Source organism: Papio anubis, chromosome 5, assembly GCF_008728515.1.
Source record: "Papio anubis isolate 15944 chromosome 5, Panubis1.0, whole genome shotgun sequence".
NCBI lineage: Eukaryota > Metazoa > Chordata > Mammalia > Primates > Cercopithecidae > Papio > Papio anubis.
Window position 1 is genome coordinate 95,527,256 of NC_044980.1, and position 20,288 is coordinate 95,547,543.

Sequence of the window (20,288 nt, forward strand, 5' to 3'; positions counted from 1 at the left end):
TATGTAGACAAGATTGAGAATCACTACGTCTAGCCAGTAGCACTGAAAAGTATTTTTCTCCTCTGAATAACAGCATTGTATGAAGTTACAGGGGCCAATTTCTGGGGAATGTGGGATATATGAATCATAATTAGGCCCTTTAAGTGTCAACCACAGTCTGGGCAGGGAACACCTGTGGAGCAAGGAATTAAAAATGAATGATACCCTTTGTACCATAATGATAATACATTCTACTCTCTGCGAAGCTATTAAAATATTCCCCTTAAGATTTTTTTTTTTTCAAATCTATTTTAAAGTGTCACAAGATAAAGTAATATGGGATATTCAAGAAGGCTCTGTATACTTAACCTGGCAGAGCTTTCTGCAAAATATTTTGTTGTTTTATTTATGTGTGCAGCATGCAGTGATAGAGGGGAGAATGCGAGTCGTCCTGAGAAAAGAAAGAAAGAGGTTTCACATTTGCATTACATCAAGGAAGTTCAACTTGGTCTAACTACCTCTAATTCCACTTTTCAAATCTTGAGATCTGTTTGATGCATACATTTCATAAATGTTCACCTCATTTAAATGATAATTTATGTCCTCAGAATACCATTTCTAACTTTGTTCTTCTGCACACCCCTGGAGCTGATCAGAGTGTGGTGATCCCTTTGTTTTCAAAGGAAACTTGGCCGGGCGCGGTGGCTCAAGCCTGTAATCCCAGCACTTCGGGAGGCCGAGATGGGTGGATCACGAGGTCAGGAGATTGAGACCATACTGGCTAACACGGTGAAACCCCGTCTCTACTAAAAAATACAAAAAACTAGCCGGGTGAGGTGGCAGGCGCCTGTAGTCCCAGCTACTCGGGAGGCTGAGGCAGGAGAATGGCGTAGAACCGGGAGGCGGAGCTTGCAGTGAGCTGAGAAGATCCGGCCACTGCACTCCAGCCTGGGCGACAGAGCGAGACTCCGTCTCAAAAAAAAAAAAAAAAAAAAAAATCAAAGGAAACTTTATGTTCACGCTCTCGCTGCAGAGGTTAGCAGAGTAAGACGAGAAAATAGTCCCATAGTGTTTCTGCCAGCTAATGAGGAAAATTTTTCCTCCTATATATATCATGATAGGTAATTGAATTAGTACTCCAGTAGGAAAGGGTTTGCTGTTTCATACTTCTATAGTCTTTTCTTAACACCATGAAATTAAAGACATGCCAGCATGCAGCTGCCTATTCCTGATCAATTTCAAATAAGCAATGTAGTATATTATTGCTTTTATGTGCTTTTATAGCACAAGCTGTGCAAGATAATTGACTCCATGACAGATGTCTATATTTCAGAGGAAAATTTATTTGTTAAAGAAAAAACATGTATTACTTTAACATGGGGCTATTCGTTATACGGCCCACAAGGTGCTTTTTGATGACTTCTTAGTTGAAATTAATATTTTCTCTTGTCGTTCTGAATATGCATAAGCAAATTTGACTGTTTGATATAACCATTTTGAAGCTTATTCTGCTACTTCAACGTAACCTTCTGTACTCTTAGATTATGTTTGAAGTGCTGTGAAATGAGAAAGGGTGCATTTTTGAAAACTTTTCAAAGAATCCTGTAGGCCTGAACAACTGCCAAGTTGTTCAGAGTAAGTTCTGTCCATCAGATCCATCTTTACATAAAATGACTATGAGAAAAGTCTAAAAATAAAGGGTACAGGAAATATTTTCTATGAATCCTCCTTTACTCTCTCACTTCTGCTTGAAATGTCGCTCTCGGCCGGGCGCGGTGGCTCAAGCCTGTAATCCCAGCACTTTGGGAGGCCGAGATGGGCGGATCACAAGGTCAGGAGATTGAGACCAGCCTGGCTAAATACGGTGAAACCCCGTCTCTACTAAAAAATACAAAAAACTAGCCGGGTGAGGTGGCGGGCGCCTGTAGTCCCAGCTACTCGGGAGGCTGAGGCAGGAGAATGGCGTAGACCCGGGAGGCGGAGCTTGCAGTGAGCTGAGATGCGGCCACTGCACTCCAGCCTGGGCGACAGAGCGAGACTCCGTCACAAAAAAAAAAGAAAAAAAAAAAAAAAAAAAAGAAATGTCGCTCTCTTTCAAGGCAAACACTAGTAGGAAGTAGAATCTGAAGTCCCTAACACTTTTGTGTGACGTAAATTGGCTTGGAGAACTGGCAGTATTAGGTGGACAAGGCTGCTATGAAAGAAAACTGAAAAAAGAGGGAGGTTTACAAAGGAATGTCCATCTCCATCTACTTTGTAACACTGCCGGAGACCAATTCTCCTGTCTGTAAATCAACCTTCCCCTTCTTTTAGCTGTCAGAATTTCTCCAGGAAGAAACTAGACCCTTTATCTTCATCAGCTGACTGGTCACCTTTTGCAATAAGATCATACCATTAATATAAAATTAAAATAACTAATCAATACCAAGGGATTGCCATATTCAGAAAGGATATAAGTTTAATAAGGTTCTTTCAAGGACTATTTTTCTTTTGATGAGAAGAAAAGGAGAAATTTCTACCCTTTTGAACTTTCAATGGCCTAGCCTTTTGAGCATTAGGGGGAACAAGCAGGGGGAGGGAAAGAGATTTTTTAATTAAATTGGATGTAGTATTTTTGAAAGTAAAACTGGGACACTAAGGACTAGTTTTGTAATGACACAGAGTGCAGAGACAACCTCAGGTGGGGTGGAGCCCTGAGGAGAGTGAAAAGGGAGGCTTCCCCTTACCTAAGTGGAGGTGGTTGGCTCCACTGCCCAAGCTGGCCTGCACACAGGATGGAATGCCCTGAGGCTGTAAGTCTGAGGCTCTGAGGCGGGGTGCACTACTGGGTGTCTGACAGCACAGCTAAAATTGGCTGTGCCAACCAGGATCTTGAGGGTGTGAGAGGTTACCATCAGGTTACATTTAGAAGCGTTGTCCCAACTACACTCCCATATTTTTTAAGGCAAAAATATAGTCACCACTAAACAAGAAAATCATCTTGGCACAACAGTGTACCGAATTGAACTAAGAAAGAGAAAGAAAGAAAGAAGGAGAGAAAGAAATAAAGAAGGAAAGAAAGAAAGAAAGAAGGAAAGAAAGAAACCACAAAACACCATAGCCTAGAACTCTTGCCTCTCCATATTTCCTCTCTCTCTCTCACCACACACACACACACACACACACACACACACACACACACACACACACACACAGAGAGAGAGAGAGAGAGAGAGAGAGAGAGAGAGAGAGAGGACATATTTGAGGGAGGGTCTCAAGTGCTTGCTTTCCTTAGTAACCCAGACCAGCAGGAAGACATAAAGTGACTTAGGAGATGTCTAAAGATGAAGAACAGCCCGGGGATCCATAAACAGACTCAGCTCCGTGTCTTCTCACACCTTGTCAGAATCAGTTTCCAGAACGAGGGTCATCCGCCTACCTTGGAATTTGGGTTGGGAAGTGAATGGAGTTCGTGGACGCATGCTCTAGGCCCTGACTAGTCTCGCCACTGCTCGCTAGGGATTCTGTAGGGATTTTCCAATCGGTCTACAGCGAGCATTGGTGGTTTCCCTATGAAGAAACTGATTTTCTTTCTGGGAATCCACCTAGAGCCTGAAGGCTTTGCCTCGTTTCCCACAGCTCCTCTTCCACGTACCCCTTCGGTTCGCACTTTCCTACCTTCTTCCCAGTCCACTGGCTTCTCCTTCTTTATCTTCCTCAGTGTCCCTTCTCCCAACCTCCCCGCTACCACACCGGGTTCTGAAGGGGAGGAGTTGTCTGGAAAGACCAGAGCTGGGTGCCGGGGATCTGGAGCAGCTCGGGACCCGCGCTGCAGGGAGCTGGGATGGGAGAGCGTGAGGGAGAGGAGGATGGGACTCTGGGAGAAAGAGAGGCGGCTGGGCTGGTGCTGGGGATGGAAGAGGCACGGTGAACGCACTCAGGCGGTTACCTGCAGATGGGGAAAGACCCTGGCAAATACCTGCCCTCAATTAAACGCATATCAATTTGTGTGGGGGGTCAGTACTGCACATCATCAAGCCTCTTGGGTATAACAGCTTCCTACTGGAACTCTCCAGCCCCGCCCCCACCACCCCACGCGCGGATCCCTGCTTTCTCCTGCCTTGGGGTGAGGCTGGGGATGTGGATGGCTCCAGAGCTCCCTGCCCGCAGTTTAGGGGCGAAGTGATCGGTGTGTGCGCGCTGGGCACTCTGCAGGTTAAAAAGGTTTCGCAGAAAGGGATACCGATGGAGGCGGGAAGCCAGGCTAAGAAAGGGATACCCACCTCCCTCCTCCGGTCGGAGGTGCGAACTGGGAAGCACTGCGCAGACCTGAGCGAGGTGGCCTGAATCCAGGGGCCGGGCAAGGGGGTGGTGTGAATAGAAATCGCACATTTCCCATGCGTTCAGCCCCGGTGCTCTGCCGTCCCTTCCAGTTCCATGCACTCAGCCAGGTATCCAGGCTGGAGCAAGGGCTGGGGGTCAACGGGTCCTTCCTTCTCTCCGGAAACGTTCTCCTGGCCCGAGGCTGGGCGGAGGGAGAGTCGGACATTTTCCTCTGCCTGTCTCCGGGCAGCTGTCGTGGCCACCTCGCAGGGCTGCTTCTAGGGACACGAGACTCGGGAGGGTCAGAGACTTTCAGGCCGGGCCTTCACTCCCCTCCCCGGGGCACTTGGGCAAGAGTTACAGCTGTTGGCTACCTCTGGCCCGCACGTGAGTTCCGACACTCAGCACACGCGACCCTCGCAGGGAAACCCCGGGAAGCTGCGGGCAGTCGCTGGGTCTCCAGTTCCCAAGCCCCGCGGCCCCTCCGCCCAAAGAGGCAGGGCAGAGCAGAGGCAGCCGGCGTGGAGGAGGCGAGCGCGGGGCTGGCCCGGGAGCCGCCCCTGGGGAGGGACTGAGAGCTGCCCCAGGAGTCGAGGGCGAGCGGCAGACCCGGCTGGGCCTCGCGCGCGCCGAAGGGAGGGAGCCCCCGCCACCGCCGCTGCCGCCGCGTGCTCAGCCTGTCCCCGCCCAGGGAGCCGGAGCCTCTAACTAACTCCGCCCGCCGCTCCGCCGCCCGCAGGCTCCGGCTTCCGTCCCGGACAGAGCCCGTGGCCGCGCAGGTTGGTGTTGCTGCCGCTGCCGCCACTGCGAGGCGGGCAGGGCAAGGGTGAGGCTGGGGGTGCGAAAGGGGGCCCAGGCTCGGGATCCTGCTGCCACCAATTCCTGGTGCCCCAGGAGGTTGTTGCTTTTTCTCTCGGGCTGCCCGGGTCGGGGGTGGGGGGATGGGGCGGGGATCCAGCGCTGTGGCCAGGGAGGATTTTGGGGACTGAGCCATTCTCGCATTTCCCCAACCTCTCTCACCACACTTCACCATCATTATTAAGTCCCTGGTCAGTTTGTGAGGGGTCGTCCTCCCCGCCTGTCCTTCTCACCTCCGCACTTCTCCTTGTGCCCTCACCCTAGGGGGTACAATTTGTTCATTCGCCTTTTCTGCCCCCAACTTGGAGAACTCTCCGTGACGCCTAGAAAGCCTCCTTGGTCCTCTGCCCGCCCTTGAGTCTAGTTTGGGGAAGTAGAGGCCGCCGCGGAGTAGCAACCTGGGGTGTGGAGTGGGGGCGAGTGCCGGGAAGCAGTGGAAATTCCCTCCCCTCTTTCTTTCCCGTCCTGGCCCAGCTTTGCTCTCTTCCTGCCGTTTTACCAGCCTCGGAGTGTAATACGAGGGCGAAGCGCGATCGCCCAGGCAGAATGGGAAGTATCCACCACTTGGGATACTAGTTAAGTCTAGGTTCAGTCACCTTCCCAGCTGTGTGGCCTTGGGACCCGCCCCATCGGAACCTCTGTATTGTCATTTGCAAAATATGCGTCAGCTCTGCCCGCAGCTGAGGGTGGTTGTGGGGCTCCCTTGGGGTGACTTAGGGTATTACGTGATTTTGAGCACGGTCTCTTGTCTCGTGCAGCTGCCTGATGGCGGGTCCTGTGTTCTGATCGTCTGAGTTCGTGTCCTTTGGCTGAGATGTGATTATCTTTCTGGGAGATTTGGTCAGTAGCTTTGCGGGGCTGAAAGGCATGTGTTCCTGGAGCTGGTTATCAGGGTTCAGAGTTGAAATCGTCTCTTCCCCACCAATCCCTGTGTACCAAGCTATGGACCTTACATCCTGTGCCTTTGCGGTCATAGAAGTTTAAATAGAAGGAAGATCTTATTGGACTTTGTTTGCTTCAGATGTTTTACATTATTTACAATCTCTTTTCTATTCTAGGTGCAAACTTAAATTTACTGCTAATTCTAATAATCCAGGAAAGATGCCTTCATTTTGGTAAAATCAGACATTTAGGTCAAATAACATGTGTCATATTGTTTGTAAATTTTCAGTTTATAATCACAGGCACAAAAAAGCATAGTTCTTGCCATTCTAGTTACTTTATGAAGCAAGTAAATGGCCTAAAAAAAAAATCAGCTTTACAGGAAGTCAGAGCTGCAGTGAACTGTGTTTATACCACTGCACTCCAGCCTGGGTGACACAGCGAGACCCTGTCTCAAAAGTAAATAATCAGTTTTAGAATTGATATTAAATGGTAAGCCCTGTCGTTCCTGCATTCCTGACTTGATAGGCATTTTCATTGTGCGATGCACTCTGCTACATGCTTTAAAGATATAAAGATATAGAGTATGTTCCTTGTCCTAAAGGGCCTTCCAATGTAACTTAAAGACTATATCGTTTTATTTCATATTTTTATATGAACAGTCTTCTAATGACTATACATGGCAAGTAGAATGAGGTCAAGAATGCATTATCAAAGGCCCTTTAAGATCATCATTTGGCCGGGTGCGGTGGTTCACGCCTGTAATCCCAGCACATTGGGAGGCCCAGGCTGGCAAATCACAAGGTCAGAAGTTCGAGACCAGCCTGTCCGACATGGTGAAATCCCATCTCTACTAAAAATACAAAAAACTATCTGGGCATAGTGGCGGGCGCCTGTAATCCCAGCTACTTGGGAGGCTGAGGCAGGAGAATCGCTTGAACCTGGGAGGTGGAGGTTTCAGTGAGCTGAAATCACTCCACGCACTCCAGCCCTGGTGACAGAGTGAGACTCTGTCTCAAAAAATAAAAACACAAAAAATAATAAATAAATACATAAATAAATAATAATTTGGTGCGTTTACATAATAGATTGGAAGAAATAACAAGTTTGCTAAGACATTGCTTTCGAAAATAAAATGCCATGTGCTTCTACTTCATCAAGGTGCACTTGGAAATAAAATGAATTCTGTGTTTTTAGAATGAAAGCTTAGGAAAGCATTCTACACATGTATGATGTGCTAATCATATGTTAAAAGCTATAGACATTTTAATTCTAACTTCATTCAACACGTCAATAAAATTGTGGTGCCCACATACAGTTTTTTTCTCAACTCCTTCAGGAAGGAAATTATAATGCCTAGAAAAATATACAGATATTTAATGTAATATTTGTAATAAGCTGGAACTTGAACACTTAAAGGCCTGGTGGGTCCTGAAGTCTCTCTGGAAATTTGACTTTAAAAGTTACAAGACTTGGTGAGACTAAGTGTGATGACTCATGCCTGTAATCCCAACACTTTGAGAGGCTGAGTCGGAAGTATTGCTTGAGTTCAGGAGTTTGAACCAGTAACATAGTGAGACCTTCTCTCTACAAAAAATATTAAAAGAAAAAAAAAAGCCAGGTGTGGTAGTGCACGCCAGTAGTCCCAGCTACTCAAGAGGCTGAAGAGGGAGGATCTCTTGAACCTGGGAGGATAAGGCTGCAGTGAGCTGTGATCATGCCACCACACTCCAACTTGGGCCACAGACAGACACCCTGTCTCAAAAAAACAAAACAAAACAAAACAAAACAAAAAAACCAACCTCTTAGAATTTAGCTTCTTGTTAAAACTTTTTTTGTGTGTGTGTGTGTTTTGGGGCAAAGAATGAGCAAGAATTCCACCTGGAAAAGATTGACCAGAGATCTTGACTTTCTGCCTAGGTTGTACTTTTTGTGACTCAGTGACATCTCTGATTCTTTCTTCCCCCTAGGAAGAATTTATTTATCTGCTACGTGCAGAATTTATTAGGCTTTACATACCGCGCTTTGAGGGCTTTGGACTGTCACATTAAGGCATGGCAGGCTGGGGGACAGCCTGAGGGACATAACGTTAACTTTACACTTGGCCTTATTGCTCCATACCTTTGTTTTTCTATTTGTGAAATGAGATTAAAGATTCTTGTTACTGCCCTGGAAGCTGTGTCATTTGGTATAATAGCCACGAAAGCTTCTTGTGTGTATAAGTACTTTCCTTACCATTTGAATGTGAAAGCTAATTATTAAAACCATACAAATAGCTCAAAAGACGGGCTGTGAATATAGTTGCTGTTGGTGTCATGTGCTCTCAGGTCTCCTGGCAGAAATGTAAGTCATCATGCATCCCTACAATTTACTGTAGTGTTGTGGAGAATAAGGCCTTCATCTTATCCAGGGTTGAATGATTTAACTCTCCAAAATGGGAATAATGAAGTACTAACCTGAAAGGACTGTTGTCAGCATTAAATGAACTAATCCACATGTGGTTCTTAGCACATTGCCAGTATATAACTATTGCGCTACGACTCAAGTAGTTATTTTAGTTTCTCTAGGGTAGGGGGAGAGGGGGAAGGAATGGAATTTCGGTGGTCCACATTTTAAAAATAAATACATATATAAAAATATAAATACACTCTGCCCCAGTATTTTGAAGTAGCCTTTCCTCAGCTAACTTGTTTCATTCATTTATGCAACAAGTGTTTATTCAGCCCACACTATATGTTTGGCTTTTTCCTAGGCACTGACATCCAATAGTATACAAGACAGTTGTAGTCACTTTCTTATGACTTGAAGGTGTAGACAGGGATGCAGATCTATAAACAGAGACTTATAAATTTAGAAACAAAATTTAAAATAATTATAATGCCATGTGATTCATGTCATGATAAGGGTAGTGCAGAGAACCTCGGAAGATATGATGGGATGGCAGGGTCCTGGATAGGTGAATGTCACACAGTGCATCATTTCATCCTAATTGGGTTGGTGGTGGTGAAGGAAAACTTCCTAGTGGCATGAATACACAAAGACCTGAAGCATGAGTGGTAGTTAGCAGCTGAAGAAGTGGGAAGATTGAAAGAGACCAAAGGGAGCATGATGCCTTAGAATGGAAGTAAGGCAGAAAATGTAAAACAATACATAGGTTAAGAGCAGGAGGGAGACGCGTGGCAATCTGGAGAATCCAGACTGTCTAAAGGGAGAAGTAGATACTCAGTTTCAGCCAAGTATTGTCAGGTTGGGATGCAGGCCAAGTGTTACCAGATGCCTTGATTTCTAAAGAGGAGCTTAAAATTCATATTTTATAAATATGAAATCTCCCAAATATGAAATAGCCCAAATGTTTTAAAAACTGTTCTATGGGCCAAACCAGACAAATATGTAGTTGGAATTCAACCTAGGGCTCCCACTTTATGACCTCTACATGTAAGAACATGAGAGGAGTGTAATGTGACTAAAGGCATAAACCTTAAACGGACAAGCAAGGGAAGTGCTGGCTTTGTGGAACTTGCTAAGGAGGGGTGGCCTAATCCTAAGGACAGTGGGTGACATTGAAGACTGAAACAAGATGAGATTTGTGTTACAAGATGCAGTCTAGCTACTGTACAGAAAATGAGTGGGAGGAGGCAGTGGTGGAAGAAAGATAACCATTTGGAAGCTTACCATGGTCATAGGAAGAAGTGTAGCTAAAAGCAAGGTATTCAAGCAGGAGGGAGATGAGTGGACTTCAGAGATATGTATGATACCCCTGTGTTGGGATTCAATTCTCCATTAGTCACTCAGACTTTTGCATGTCTTATGAGCAAAGGCATTTCCTGCTTTCATCCCGGACTCTCTTCTCAAAGATATTTGTATAGTAGATAGTTTTAGAAGATAGAGGTATTCTTTCCCTCCGAAGCAAAGCAGAGGTAGGTTTTACTGTCCAGTTTAAAATATTCAAGACCCTAAGCTCAGGGTTCCCCTCTGACAATGCATTGAGTATCCGCTTCACATCACACGGGGGGAACCGAGTTTCAGGAGATTGGCACAACTATGCTGATACTACTGTTGCTGATATTTTTGTGAGTAGTATAGTCCTTTGTCTCTGACCCTAGAATTTTCTGTCTTCTTCCAGCATCGTCATGAAACTGTGGCACGTTAATTTCGTTAGCCTGCAAGTAGGGTAAAAATCTCAGACCCTTAATTATTGAGAGCAATCTAGCCATATTGTCTGTTTAAATTTAAGTATAAATTAATTAAAAATGGAATAAGATTTTAAAAACCCATTCCTCCATTGCACTAGCCACATTTCAAATGCTTAATAGCACGTATGAAGCTAGTTGCTATGGTACTGGGCAGAGAAGATATCGAAAATTTCCATTGTTGCAGAAAGTTCTATTGGACATTGCTGGTTTAAAGCTACAAATTTTGTTTGTGTTGGTAGATGAGTAGAGACAGCAGAAGTTGTTGATTTTGACAGCATAAAAATGATGTTTGGCTTCATGTTAGATTCATAGGAGCCCCTTTAATACAAAGAAAATATTTCTGTTTGGATAACCTATACAGTACTTAGTTCAGGCCTCTTGGGGAAAAGAAGTGGAAAAGTATCTACACTGTCAATTTGGAGACTGGGCAGACTGGGGACATGTGGCAGCAGAAGTTCTACATATAAATGGCATTACTCAAATCATGTGTGACTGTGAGATTAGGATCTGTGCCCAAAGGAGCTTGAACTTCTGAACACTGTCTTGAGCTTCGTCTGGTAACCATGCTTAACACAAAAGGACAAGAGTTGCATATTAACAGTGAGAGTTGATGGGTGCAGCACACTAACATGGCACAAGTATACATATGTAACAAACCTTCACGTTGTGCACATGTACCCTAGAACTTAAAGTATAATAAAAACAAAACGAAACAAGCAAACAAAAAATAAAACAGTGAGGGTCTGGAGCATAGCCAGTCCAGCAGCACCTAGGCAGTGCCTGCTGCAACCCAGCTCTGCTGGCATGTACTCACAGAAAGGATGGAGGACAGGAACAAGATTTCCAGATGGCTCTTGTTCAGGAGTTTAAGAGGACAGCTTCAAGAAAGGAGGGAACTGGACTCAAAAAATAGAAAACATAATACTTTAAAATACAACTTTAAATGACGCCGCAGAATTAGGGGGAAATGCCAAGAAACAATCAAAGCAGCAGATCTGCTTCCCTTTCAGATAGGAGAAGCTCATTTTGTGGAGAGTGTGGACCACAAGTACTGGGAAGCAAATGCACAAAGAATGATAGGTCCAGCCAACAGTTGCAGTAACAAAGGACAGTTTTTACCTGCATTGAGTGTATAGTTCACTGCTGCATGTACAACATAAGCAAAACAAAAACAGTGGTAGAAATAAATAAAGTCAAGTCTGAGGCCCTTATGGAAGAATCATACTACTACCTGCTTTTTCCGTGGCTAAAAATGCCTTATCATAAATTTCATATATTGAGAATTTCACTTATTTATGCCAAAGTAAGTTTGTTTTAAAATAGTACTCATTTGCAGTGCAGTAAAATTTTACTTATATAAAGATTAATTCAAGCTTTTAAAAGTCTGAAGTTTAGAATATTTTAAAGATTGAATTTATTATTTTTAAGCGCTTATATACATAGCACCCAGAACCTGCCAAGGTTGTTACCTTTTAGAACTCTTTTGAAGGGAACTTTTATGAAGATATTAATTTTGAATAACATGATCATTGTTGCATGTAATTGGAGGCTTCTATAGTGTTGAAAGAAAACTTTTTTAGGTTATATGTATACCTGTTATTTACATAATTCCATCAACAAAGCCTTATTTTCATAGACATTCCTTTCAAATTCAGTACATTCTGGGAGAGTCAAAGTCATGTGCTATTAGGTTTTGTGTAAAGGTAGAGTCCCTTGCATAAAGCAGGCATTTGTTAACTAGTGAGATTTTTCTCCATTTAGTTTAAAACCATTACTCTGTTAAATGTCTTTTTCTTTTAATTGTGAATTTTGAAATCTTATTTCTGTAGGGGTAGAAAAGGCTGGTTGTCTCCCCCAAATCCCCCTTCCTCAGCCCCTCTAAATCTGGTAAAGTCACTTGTTCAGTGTGCTTTCATTCTTCCTTTCTCTTTTATTTGCCACAGTTCTTACCTGTGCTTCGGGCTAGTCTTGCCTTGTGCCTCCATTCTCTTCATATAAACAGCATGAAATTGGAAATACTCGTTGTCTATTGTATTTCTGAAGATCAGAATTTTCCCCAGTTTCATGCTGTCCTTCCTCAGGCAGGGTGTGGTAAGTCATCTTTTGAAAACTGTTTCCAGTAAAACTGGAGTATGCTGTTGAAACTGTTGGTGTGCCCTCTTCAGAAACAAAACCAGGAGACTTGCTGTTTATTGCATGTGTCACTGATGGGTTTCAATGAATGGAAGCAATATTAGATTTTTTTTTTCATGCTCATCAGTGCTACATCTTATGTTAAAAGAAGTCTGAAATAAGGAAATAAAAGTAAACTAATAAACTCCTTCTTTCCCTGGGGAGAATTTAGAATTATATTGGTTCTCGTATTTTCAGAATAAAGCAGTAACAATGAGGCTTAAAAAAAATTAGGCCTTGTCCTTTAACCCGTGATACCCTGTAGTGCTCAGAGCTTTCTAGTGGGTACATTTTCTCAAGCTGCACATGAGTAACTTTAATCAGGAGCGAAGTGGTTCTTTCTATTATATGCCATTTCCTCTGTGGCCCCTGCCTCACTTAGCTATTACTATATGCCTAATCGACCACAGTGAAATGTCTTTAAAACATTTTCCAGGGAACTAAGGACTTTTTGCAGAATTTTTATAATAGAAAATGCCAAGGAAAGTTTTAATGGTTTCTCTGCACAGATAAATGTTTCCAGAGCAGACTGATGATGAGTCAAGGAGCTGTTAATAGGATATGTAAATGTAACCTTTCACCTAGTTACTGTCACTACCTAAGTCATAACTACCTGGTGTCAGTAAATTGTTTGAACTAGTTCTTGTCTAGTTCCCTAATTAAACAGACTCTCTTGGTCCCATTATTATCCAGTAGATAGTTAGCACTGTTACAGTTTGCATTGCCCTGGGTTCCTCCCCTCTCCTTCTGTTTTAATAATAGCTCTAAGTCCTATTACAGATTTTCACTAATATCGTTGCCTTCAGCTTTACCTCAGTATTAGTGGAAAAATTTTTTATCTGTGTATTTGACAGTGACGTCTAGCTCTTGGGTTTCACTTATTCAACAAATATTCATTCAGTGTCAGCCATGTACCTAGCACTATTCTTGACCCCAGAGATCCAATAATGAGCAGAAAATTCCTGGTCTGCATTATCATGGAGTGAAGAGTATAGGAGGAAGGCAATCACTAATAAAATATACACACGACAGCAACAACAAATAATTATGTATAATTACAAGCAGAGGTAAATGCTCTGAATAGAACAGTACAATTTTGTGGGCTTATATAATAGGAACCTGAGGAAGTGACACTTGATTGATATCTGAAGTGTGAGTAGGAGAATGTGAGATAGGGTAGGAAGAAAAGTGTTCCAGAAAGCAGAGAGAACTGCCATTTGTGCAGAGGCCCTTTACAGAAGGGAACAGAATGAAATCAAGTAACTGAGGAGGGTCAAGGGGAGAGAAGAGCTACTGAGGCTGGACCCCTTGGCTGGGGCCAGTCCACACAGGGTCTTGCTGGCCACATGAAGAATTTGGTATTCCTCATAAGAACAATGGAGAGTGTTTTAGGTAGCAGCTGGGGACTTCATGTGATTTGTGTTTTGGTGAGATCATCTGTGGGGTTGTGAGTTGGATTGGGGTGTGAGTGTCAGTGGGGAGAAGTTGGATAGCTCTTGCGTGAATTTAATTTGACATGACAGTGTGTACCACTCTGGTGGTGGATACTGGGAAGTGGCAGTGAAGATGGATTGAAAGTGTTTTGGGGGGAATACCATTAATTGAACTCAGGAACAAGTTGGGATTTTCTTTTATTTGTTCAACAAATATTTAGTGACTCCCTACTTTATGCTAATCTCTGTGCCAGGCTCTAGAAATAAAACTCTGAACAGTATATAAAATGTCCTTGGACTCAGGGAGCTTAATTATTAATGGGAGTGACAGATAATCATTAAGTGTAATATACATAATAAAAACATATATATAATAAATACATATATATATATTATCAGGTACTAATAAGTCCTGTAAAGAAAAATTAGGCAAATAAGGGAATGGAGAATGATAGCAGAGGGTCCTCTTACATAGGATGGTCAACAAAACCTCTTGAAGAGGTAGCATTTGAGCAAAAACACAGATGAAGTCAGGGAGCTAACTACTAAGCAGAGGTAACAGGTATAAGATATTGAGGCTGGAACAAAGGAACTCTGCCTCTACACCTCCACCACCAAGGAATACCAAGATGACCAGTTTGTCCAGAAATACAGGGGGTGAGGGAAGAAAAGTGTCAAGAATGTCTTGCTGGTAGCTAAAACTTAAAGCGTCTATATGGGGTCATTATCTTCAGTCCTAATCAGTTTTTCAAAGTCCCTTACTATATCAATTACAATCCCAGGTTGCTCTGCCACTAAACTGATTTTAACACAGCTACTAGAACAGCTTCCTTTACCACAGCAAATCCTGCTCAAAAACTGTCAGTGGTAACTGTTTGTCTATCCTGTCAATGACAACCCCTTCATCAGCCCAGCTAAAAGTCCCCAAACTTACTTCAACCCCACATGCTGTTACAACCCTTTCTGTACTTCTTATTCAGTTGAAGGCTTCCCTTTAACGTTTGTTTAGGCTTTCCACATAATTTATCCTTTTCTTTTTTGCCATTCTTTTTATTCATCATGAAGCCTCTTTTCTTTCTATTGGCCTATTTCCATCACTTCCTTCAAGAGTTACTTTTTCTACCTGATTCTTCTGATTTATTCCAGCTTACCTGGATCACAGAACCCCTCGGCCTACTCAGTCTATGTGATGTTATTTTTGTCCTTCCTTGAGTCACTTGAAGAAGAACTACTTCTAAAGTGCCACCATTGTTCCAAGTTAAAATATTCATGATTGCATTCATTTTTCCTAGAAAAGATTTGGTACCGGTACTTGCTCTGCCATGTATACATGTGACGTTGGCCCAAACAGTCTACGTTCAGGTTCCTTGTCAATAAGATGAAGATACCGAGGCTCCCTTCTTTCATTCAGTGTAGTTGTGAAGAAAAAGTGAAGTACAACATGTACAAAGTGTTTTAAGCAAATGTATGACATTATTTTTAGTATTTTAGGTGGGTGTAGTCCATATCCTCATCTAAATTGCAGGTTCTTCGCACCATTTCACACAGTGTAGAGTCATGTATGTGTGTGCTGCTGGAACTCTGAGGATTCTTAAGCTTCCAGCCACACTTTGCAATCTTGGGCCAACTTCATCTACAACCTGCATATTAGTTTCCTGGGGCTGCTGTAACAAAGTACCACAAACCAGGTGGCTTAAACCCCAGAAATGTATTGTATCAGAGTTCTAAGGCTAGAAGCCCAACATCAGTATATTGGCAGGATTGGTTCTTTCAGAAGGCTGTGAGAGAGAACCTGTCCCATTCCCTCTCTCGTGTTCTGATAGCCTCAAATGTTCCTTGGCCTATACATGGTTCCTTATGTCTTCACATCATCTTTCCTGTCTTCCTCTTTGTGTGTCTGTCTCTGTGTCCAAGTTTCCCCTTTTTATAAGGACACAGTAATATTGGATTATGGTCTACCCCAATGACCTCATCTTAACTAGATCATCTGCAAAGACCCTATTTCCAAATCGTCACATTCACAGGTACTGGAAGTTAAGACTTGAACATCTTTTGTTTTTATGGGGACACAACTCAGCCCATATCGGCATGATACAATACACATACAAGAAAGGGTAACCACAAATGTGATGGATTTGTTCTGTGTTACTAAAATGGTAAATTAGGTGTGGAGCTAGTTTCCCATATGATACAAGGCAGCAGCCCATCACCTTTTTGGCACCAGGACTGGTTTCATGGAAGACAGTTTTTCCACGGACTGGGATGGAGAATGGTTTTGGGATGATTCAAGTGTATTACATTTATTGTGCACTTTATTGCTATTATTATTCCGTTGTAATATATAATGAAATAATTATACAACTCACCATAATGTAGAATCAGTGGGAACCCAGGCTTGCTTTCCTGCATCTTGACTGTCCCATCTGGGGGTGATGGGAAACAGTGACAGATCATCAGGCATTAGATTCTTATAAGGAGCTTGCAACCTAGATCCCTCTCACATGCAGTTGATGTTAGGGTTCCTGCTTCTGTGACACTCTAATGCCCCAGCTGATCTGACAGGAGGTGGAGCTCAGGTGATAATGTGAGCGATGGGGAGTGGCTGTAAATACAGATGAAGTTTGGCTTGCTTACCCACTGCTCACCTCTTTGCTGTGCAACCCTATTCCCAACAGACCAAGGCCAGTATCAGTTTGTTGCCAGGGGGCTGGGGACACCTGATATAAGGAAAAATAAATTAAATACTTGATAAACGTTGCATGTGAAATTCTGAACATTCACATAAACTTATTTTATAATTCAACAATTCCTGTTAATTTTAACTTGCTGTAATTTCATTAAATTGCTTCATTATTATTGCTGCATCAAGATTTTCACTAAAGGAAAAACAGCCATAGATTGTTTATTTCTGCTTATTATTTTTTGTAGGAAAAAATTAAGGAAAAAGACACATTAGATTTCATTGCTGTTGTAGAAATAAGTTTCCTCTTGGTGTCCTCTCATGTAGATGTTGGAAAACGAGACTCACAGAGGTTAAAGTAGTTTGTCCAAGGTCATATAGGTTCTAAGTGCTGGGACCAGGATTTGAATCCACAGACTCTGGCTTGGGGGCCTGTGTCACTCTGGCAAGCTTGTCATGTGGGGATTAATAAGCTCATCCATGTAATGCACTTAGAATGGAGACCAGCACACAGCAAGCACTCAGTCCACTACTGTGATGACAATGACAAACTACTGCTAGTTCTATAATTACTATAATGGTGTTAACTACTGTTACTGCCATTAATATTATCCACTCTGATTCATACCTAATCATGTCTTTTAAATTTTTTTTCTAAATTGTTTTAATTTTTAATTTTTGTGGGTACCTAGTAGGTGTATATATTTATGGGGCATATGAGATATTTTGATACAGGCATACAATATGTAGTAATCACATCAGAGTAAAATGGGTATCCATTACTTCACACACTTTTTGTGTGTTACAACCTAATTATACATTTTTAGTTATTTTAAAATGTATAATTATATTCTCATTGACTATAGTCACCCTGTTGTGCTATTACATACTAGATCTTACTTATTCTTTCCATTTTTTATGCCCATTAACCATCCCCACTCCCCCTCCAACCTCTCCACTTCCCTTCCCAGGCTCTGGTAACCATCGTTCTACTATCTCCATGCGTTCAATTGTTTTTATTTTTAGTTCCCACAAATAAGTGAGAACATGCAAAGTTTGTCTTTCTGTGCCTGGCTTATTACACTGAACATAATGACCTCCAGTTACATTCATGTTGTTGCAAATGACAGAATCTCATTCTCTTTTATGGCTAAATAGTACTCCATTCTGTATATGTGCCACATTTTCTCTGTCCATTGATCTGTTGATGGATACTTAGGTTGTTTCCAAATCTTGGCTATTGTGAACAGTGCTGTGGTAAACAAAGTGCAGATATCTCTTCAATATGCTGATTTCATTTCTTTTGGGTCTATACCTAGCAGTGAGACATATATATCCCAAAGAAAGGAAATTACTGAATCTTATGGTAGCTCTATTTTTAGTTTTTTGAGGAACCTCCAAACTGTTCTCCGTAGTGATTGAACTCATTTACATTCCCACCAACAGTGTTCAAAGGTTCCCTTTGTTCTACATCCTCACCAGCATTTGTTACTGCATGTCTTTTGGAGAAAAGCCATTTTAACTGGGGTGAGATGACATTGTAATTTTTATTTGCATTTATCTGATGATAAATGATGTTGAGTGCCTTTTCATATACCTATTTGCCATTTATATGTCTTTTGAGAATATGTCTATTCAGATCTTTTGCCCATTTTTTAACTGAATTATCAGATTTTTTTTTTCCAGTAAAGTTGTTGGAGCTCCTTATGTATTCTGGTTACTAATCCTTTGTCAGATGGATAGTGTGCAAATGTTATCTCCCATTCTGTGGATTGTCTCTTCACTTTGTTCATTGTTTCCTTTGCTGTGCAGAAGCTTTTTGACTTGATGTGGTCCTATTTGTCCATTCTTGCTTTGGTGGCCTGTGTTTATGGGGTATTACTCAAGAAATCATTGCTCATACCAATGTCCTGGAGAGTTTTCCCAATGTTTTCTTGTAGAAGTTTCGTAGTTTGAGGTCTTAGATTTACGTCTTTAATCCATTTTGATTTGATTTTTGTATATGGTAAGAGATACGGGTCTAGTTTCATTCTTCTCCATATGAGTATCCAGTTTTCCCAGCACCATTTATTGAAGAGACTGTCCTTTCCCCAATGTTTGTTCTGAGCAACTTTGTTGAAAATGAGTTCATTTAGATGTTTGAATTAGTTTTTGGGTTCTCTGTTCTGTTCCATCTGTCTATGTGTCTGTGTTTATGCCAGTACCATGCTGCTTTGGTTACTATAGCTGTGTGGTATAATTTGAAGTCAGTTAATGTGATTCCTCTGGTTTTGTTCTTTTTGCTCAGGATAGCTTTGGCTATTCTGGGTCTTTTGTGAATACATATAAATCTCAGGATTTTTTTCCCACTTCTATGGAGAATTTCACTGGTATTTTGATAGGGATTGTATTGAATCAGTAGATTGCTTTGGGTGGTATGGACATTTTACCGATGCTGATTCTTCCAATCCATGACCATAGGATATCTTTCCATTTTATGTATGTGTGTGTCCTCTTCAATTTCTTTCATCAATGTTTTATAGTCTTCATTATAGAGATCGTTCACATCTTTGATTAATTCATAGGTAGTGAATTTTATTTGTGACTTTTGTTAATAGGATTTTTAAAAATTTCTTCTTCAGATTGTTTGGCTGTTGGTATATAGAAATGCTACTGATTTTTGTATGTTGGTCTTTTGTATGTTGATTTGTGTTCTGCAACTTTACTGATTTTGTTTATTAGTTCTATTATTTTTTGGGTGGAGTCTTTAGGTTTTTCCAAATACAAGGTCATATCATCTGCAAACAAGGATAATTTGACTTCTTTCTTTTCAATTTGGATGCCCTTAATTTCTGCCTCTTGTCTGATTGTTCTAGTTAGGACTTCCAGTATTATGTTGAATAACAATAGTGACAGTGGGCATCCTTGTCATAAAGATCTTAGAGGAAAGGCTTTCAGTTTTTTCCCATCCAGTAAGATGCTAGCTGTGGGTCTGTCACATATGGCTTTTATTATGTTGAAGTGTGTTCCTTCTAGACCTAGTTTTCTGTGAGTTTTTATCATGAAAATACGTTGAATTTTATTATATGCTTTTCCAGCATCAATTGTGATGATCATATGATTTCTGTCCTTCATTCTGTTGAGATGATATATTACATTGATTGATTTGTGTATGTTAAACCTTTTGTGCATCCCTAGAATAAATCCCACTTGGTCATGATGAATGATCTTTATAATGTGTTAATTGCATTCTATTTGCTATTGTTTTGTTGAGGATTTTTGTATCAATGTTCATCAGGGATACTGGCCTATAGTTTTCTTTTTTTAATGTATCTTTGTCTGGTTGTGGTATCAGGGTAATGTTGGCATCATATAATGAGTTTGAAACTGTGTTTTAATAATAATTAATAATTTCCCCCAAATACTCTCTGTAGTCCGTGAAAAATAGCTTTAATTGTGTCTGTAAGTTTTTCGTTTGTTTCTTTTAAGGTGATAAGAGCTGTATTGATCCTGAAGGGGTTTATATTTGTTTTTAAACCTGCTGTTACAGCATGTTATATAATATTTTGTACAGTGGCACCATTTGAATATTGCAGGTGTGTAGAGAAAAAAAAAGCCAGTTTTGGTTAAGCATTTTGGGAGTTATACACTCCTACTGGCCATTTTAGAATCTCTTCAGACAAATTGAGAGAGGTCAGTATTGTAAATTTAAAACCTTTATTTTTCATTACAATATATACTCGATTCCAGCGCATGGAGTTTAAGGGTGGTTGGGAACTATGTCACCTAATAACCTTTTTGGTTTCCATT

The 20,288-nt window shown here is 41.7% G+C and overlaps 1 protein-coding gene across 17 annotated transcripts in view; it reads left to right on the plus strand.

Moving 5' to 3' along the window:
• Window positions 1-4,339: 4,339 nt before the first annotated feature.
• PAM (peptidylglycine alpha-amidating monooxygenase) overlaps window positions 4,340-20,288 on the plus strand; it is a 277,716-nt gene continuing 261,767 nt past the window's right edge. For 8 of the 17 annotated variants that reach the window (XM_031666332.1, XM_031666335.1, XM_031666336.1 and 5 more), the window contains exons 1-2: window positions 5,044-5,060; window positions 5,898-5,979. The gene's annotated coding sequence lies outside the window, so the exon portion shown is untranslated. Of the gene's footprint in view, window positions 5,061-5,897; window positions 5,980-20,288 lie in introns of all 17 variants that reach the window. The other 9 variants (XM_031666327.1, XM_031666333.1, XM_031666338.1 and 6 more) reach the window with 3 other exon arrangements.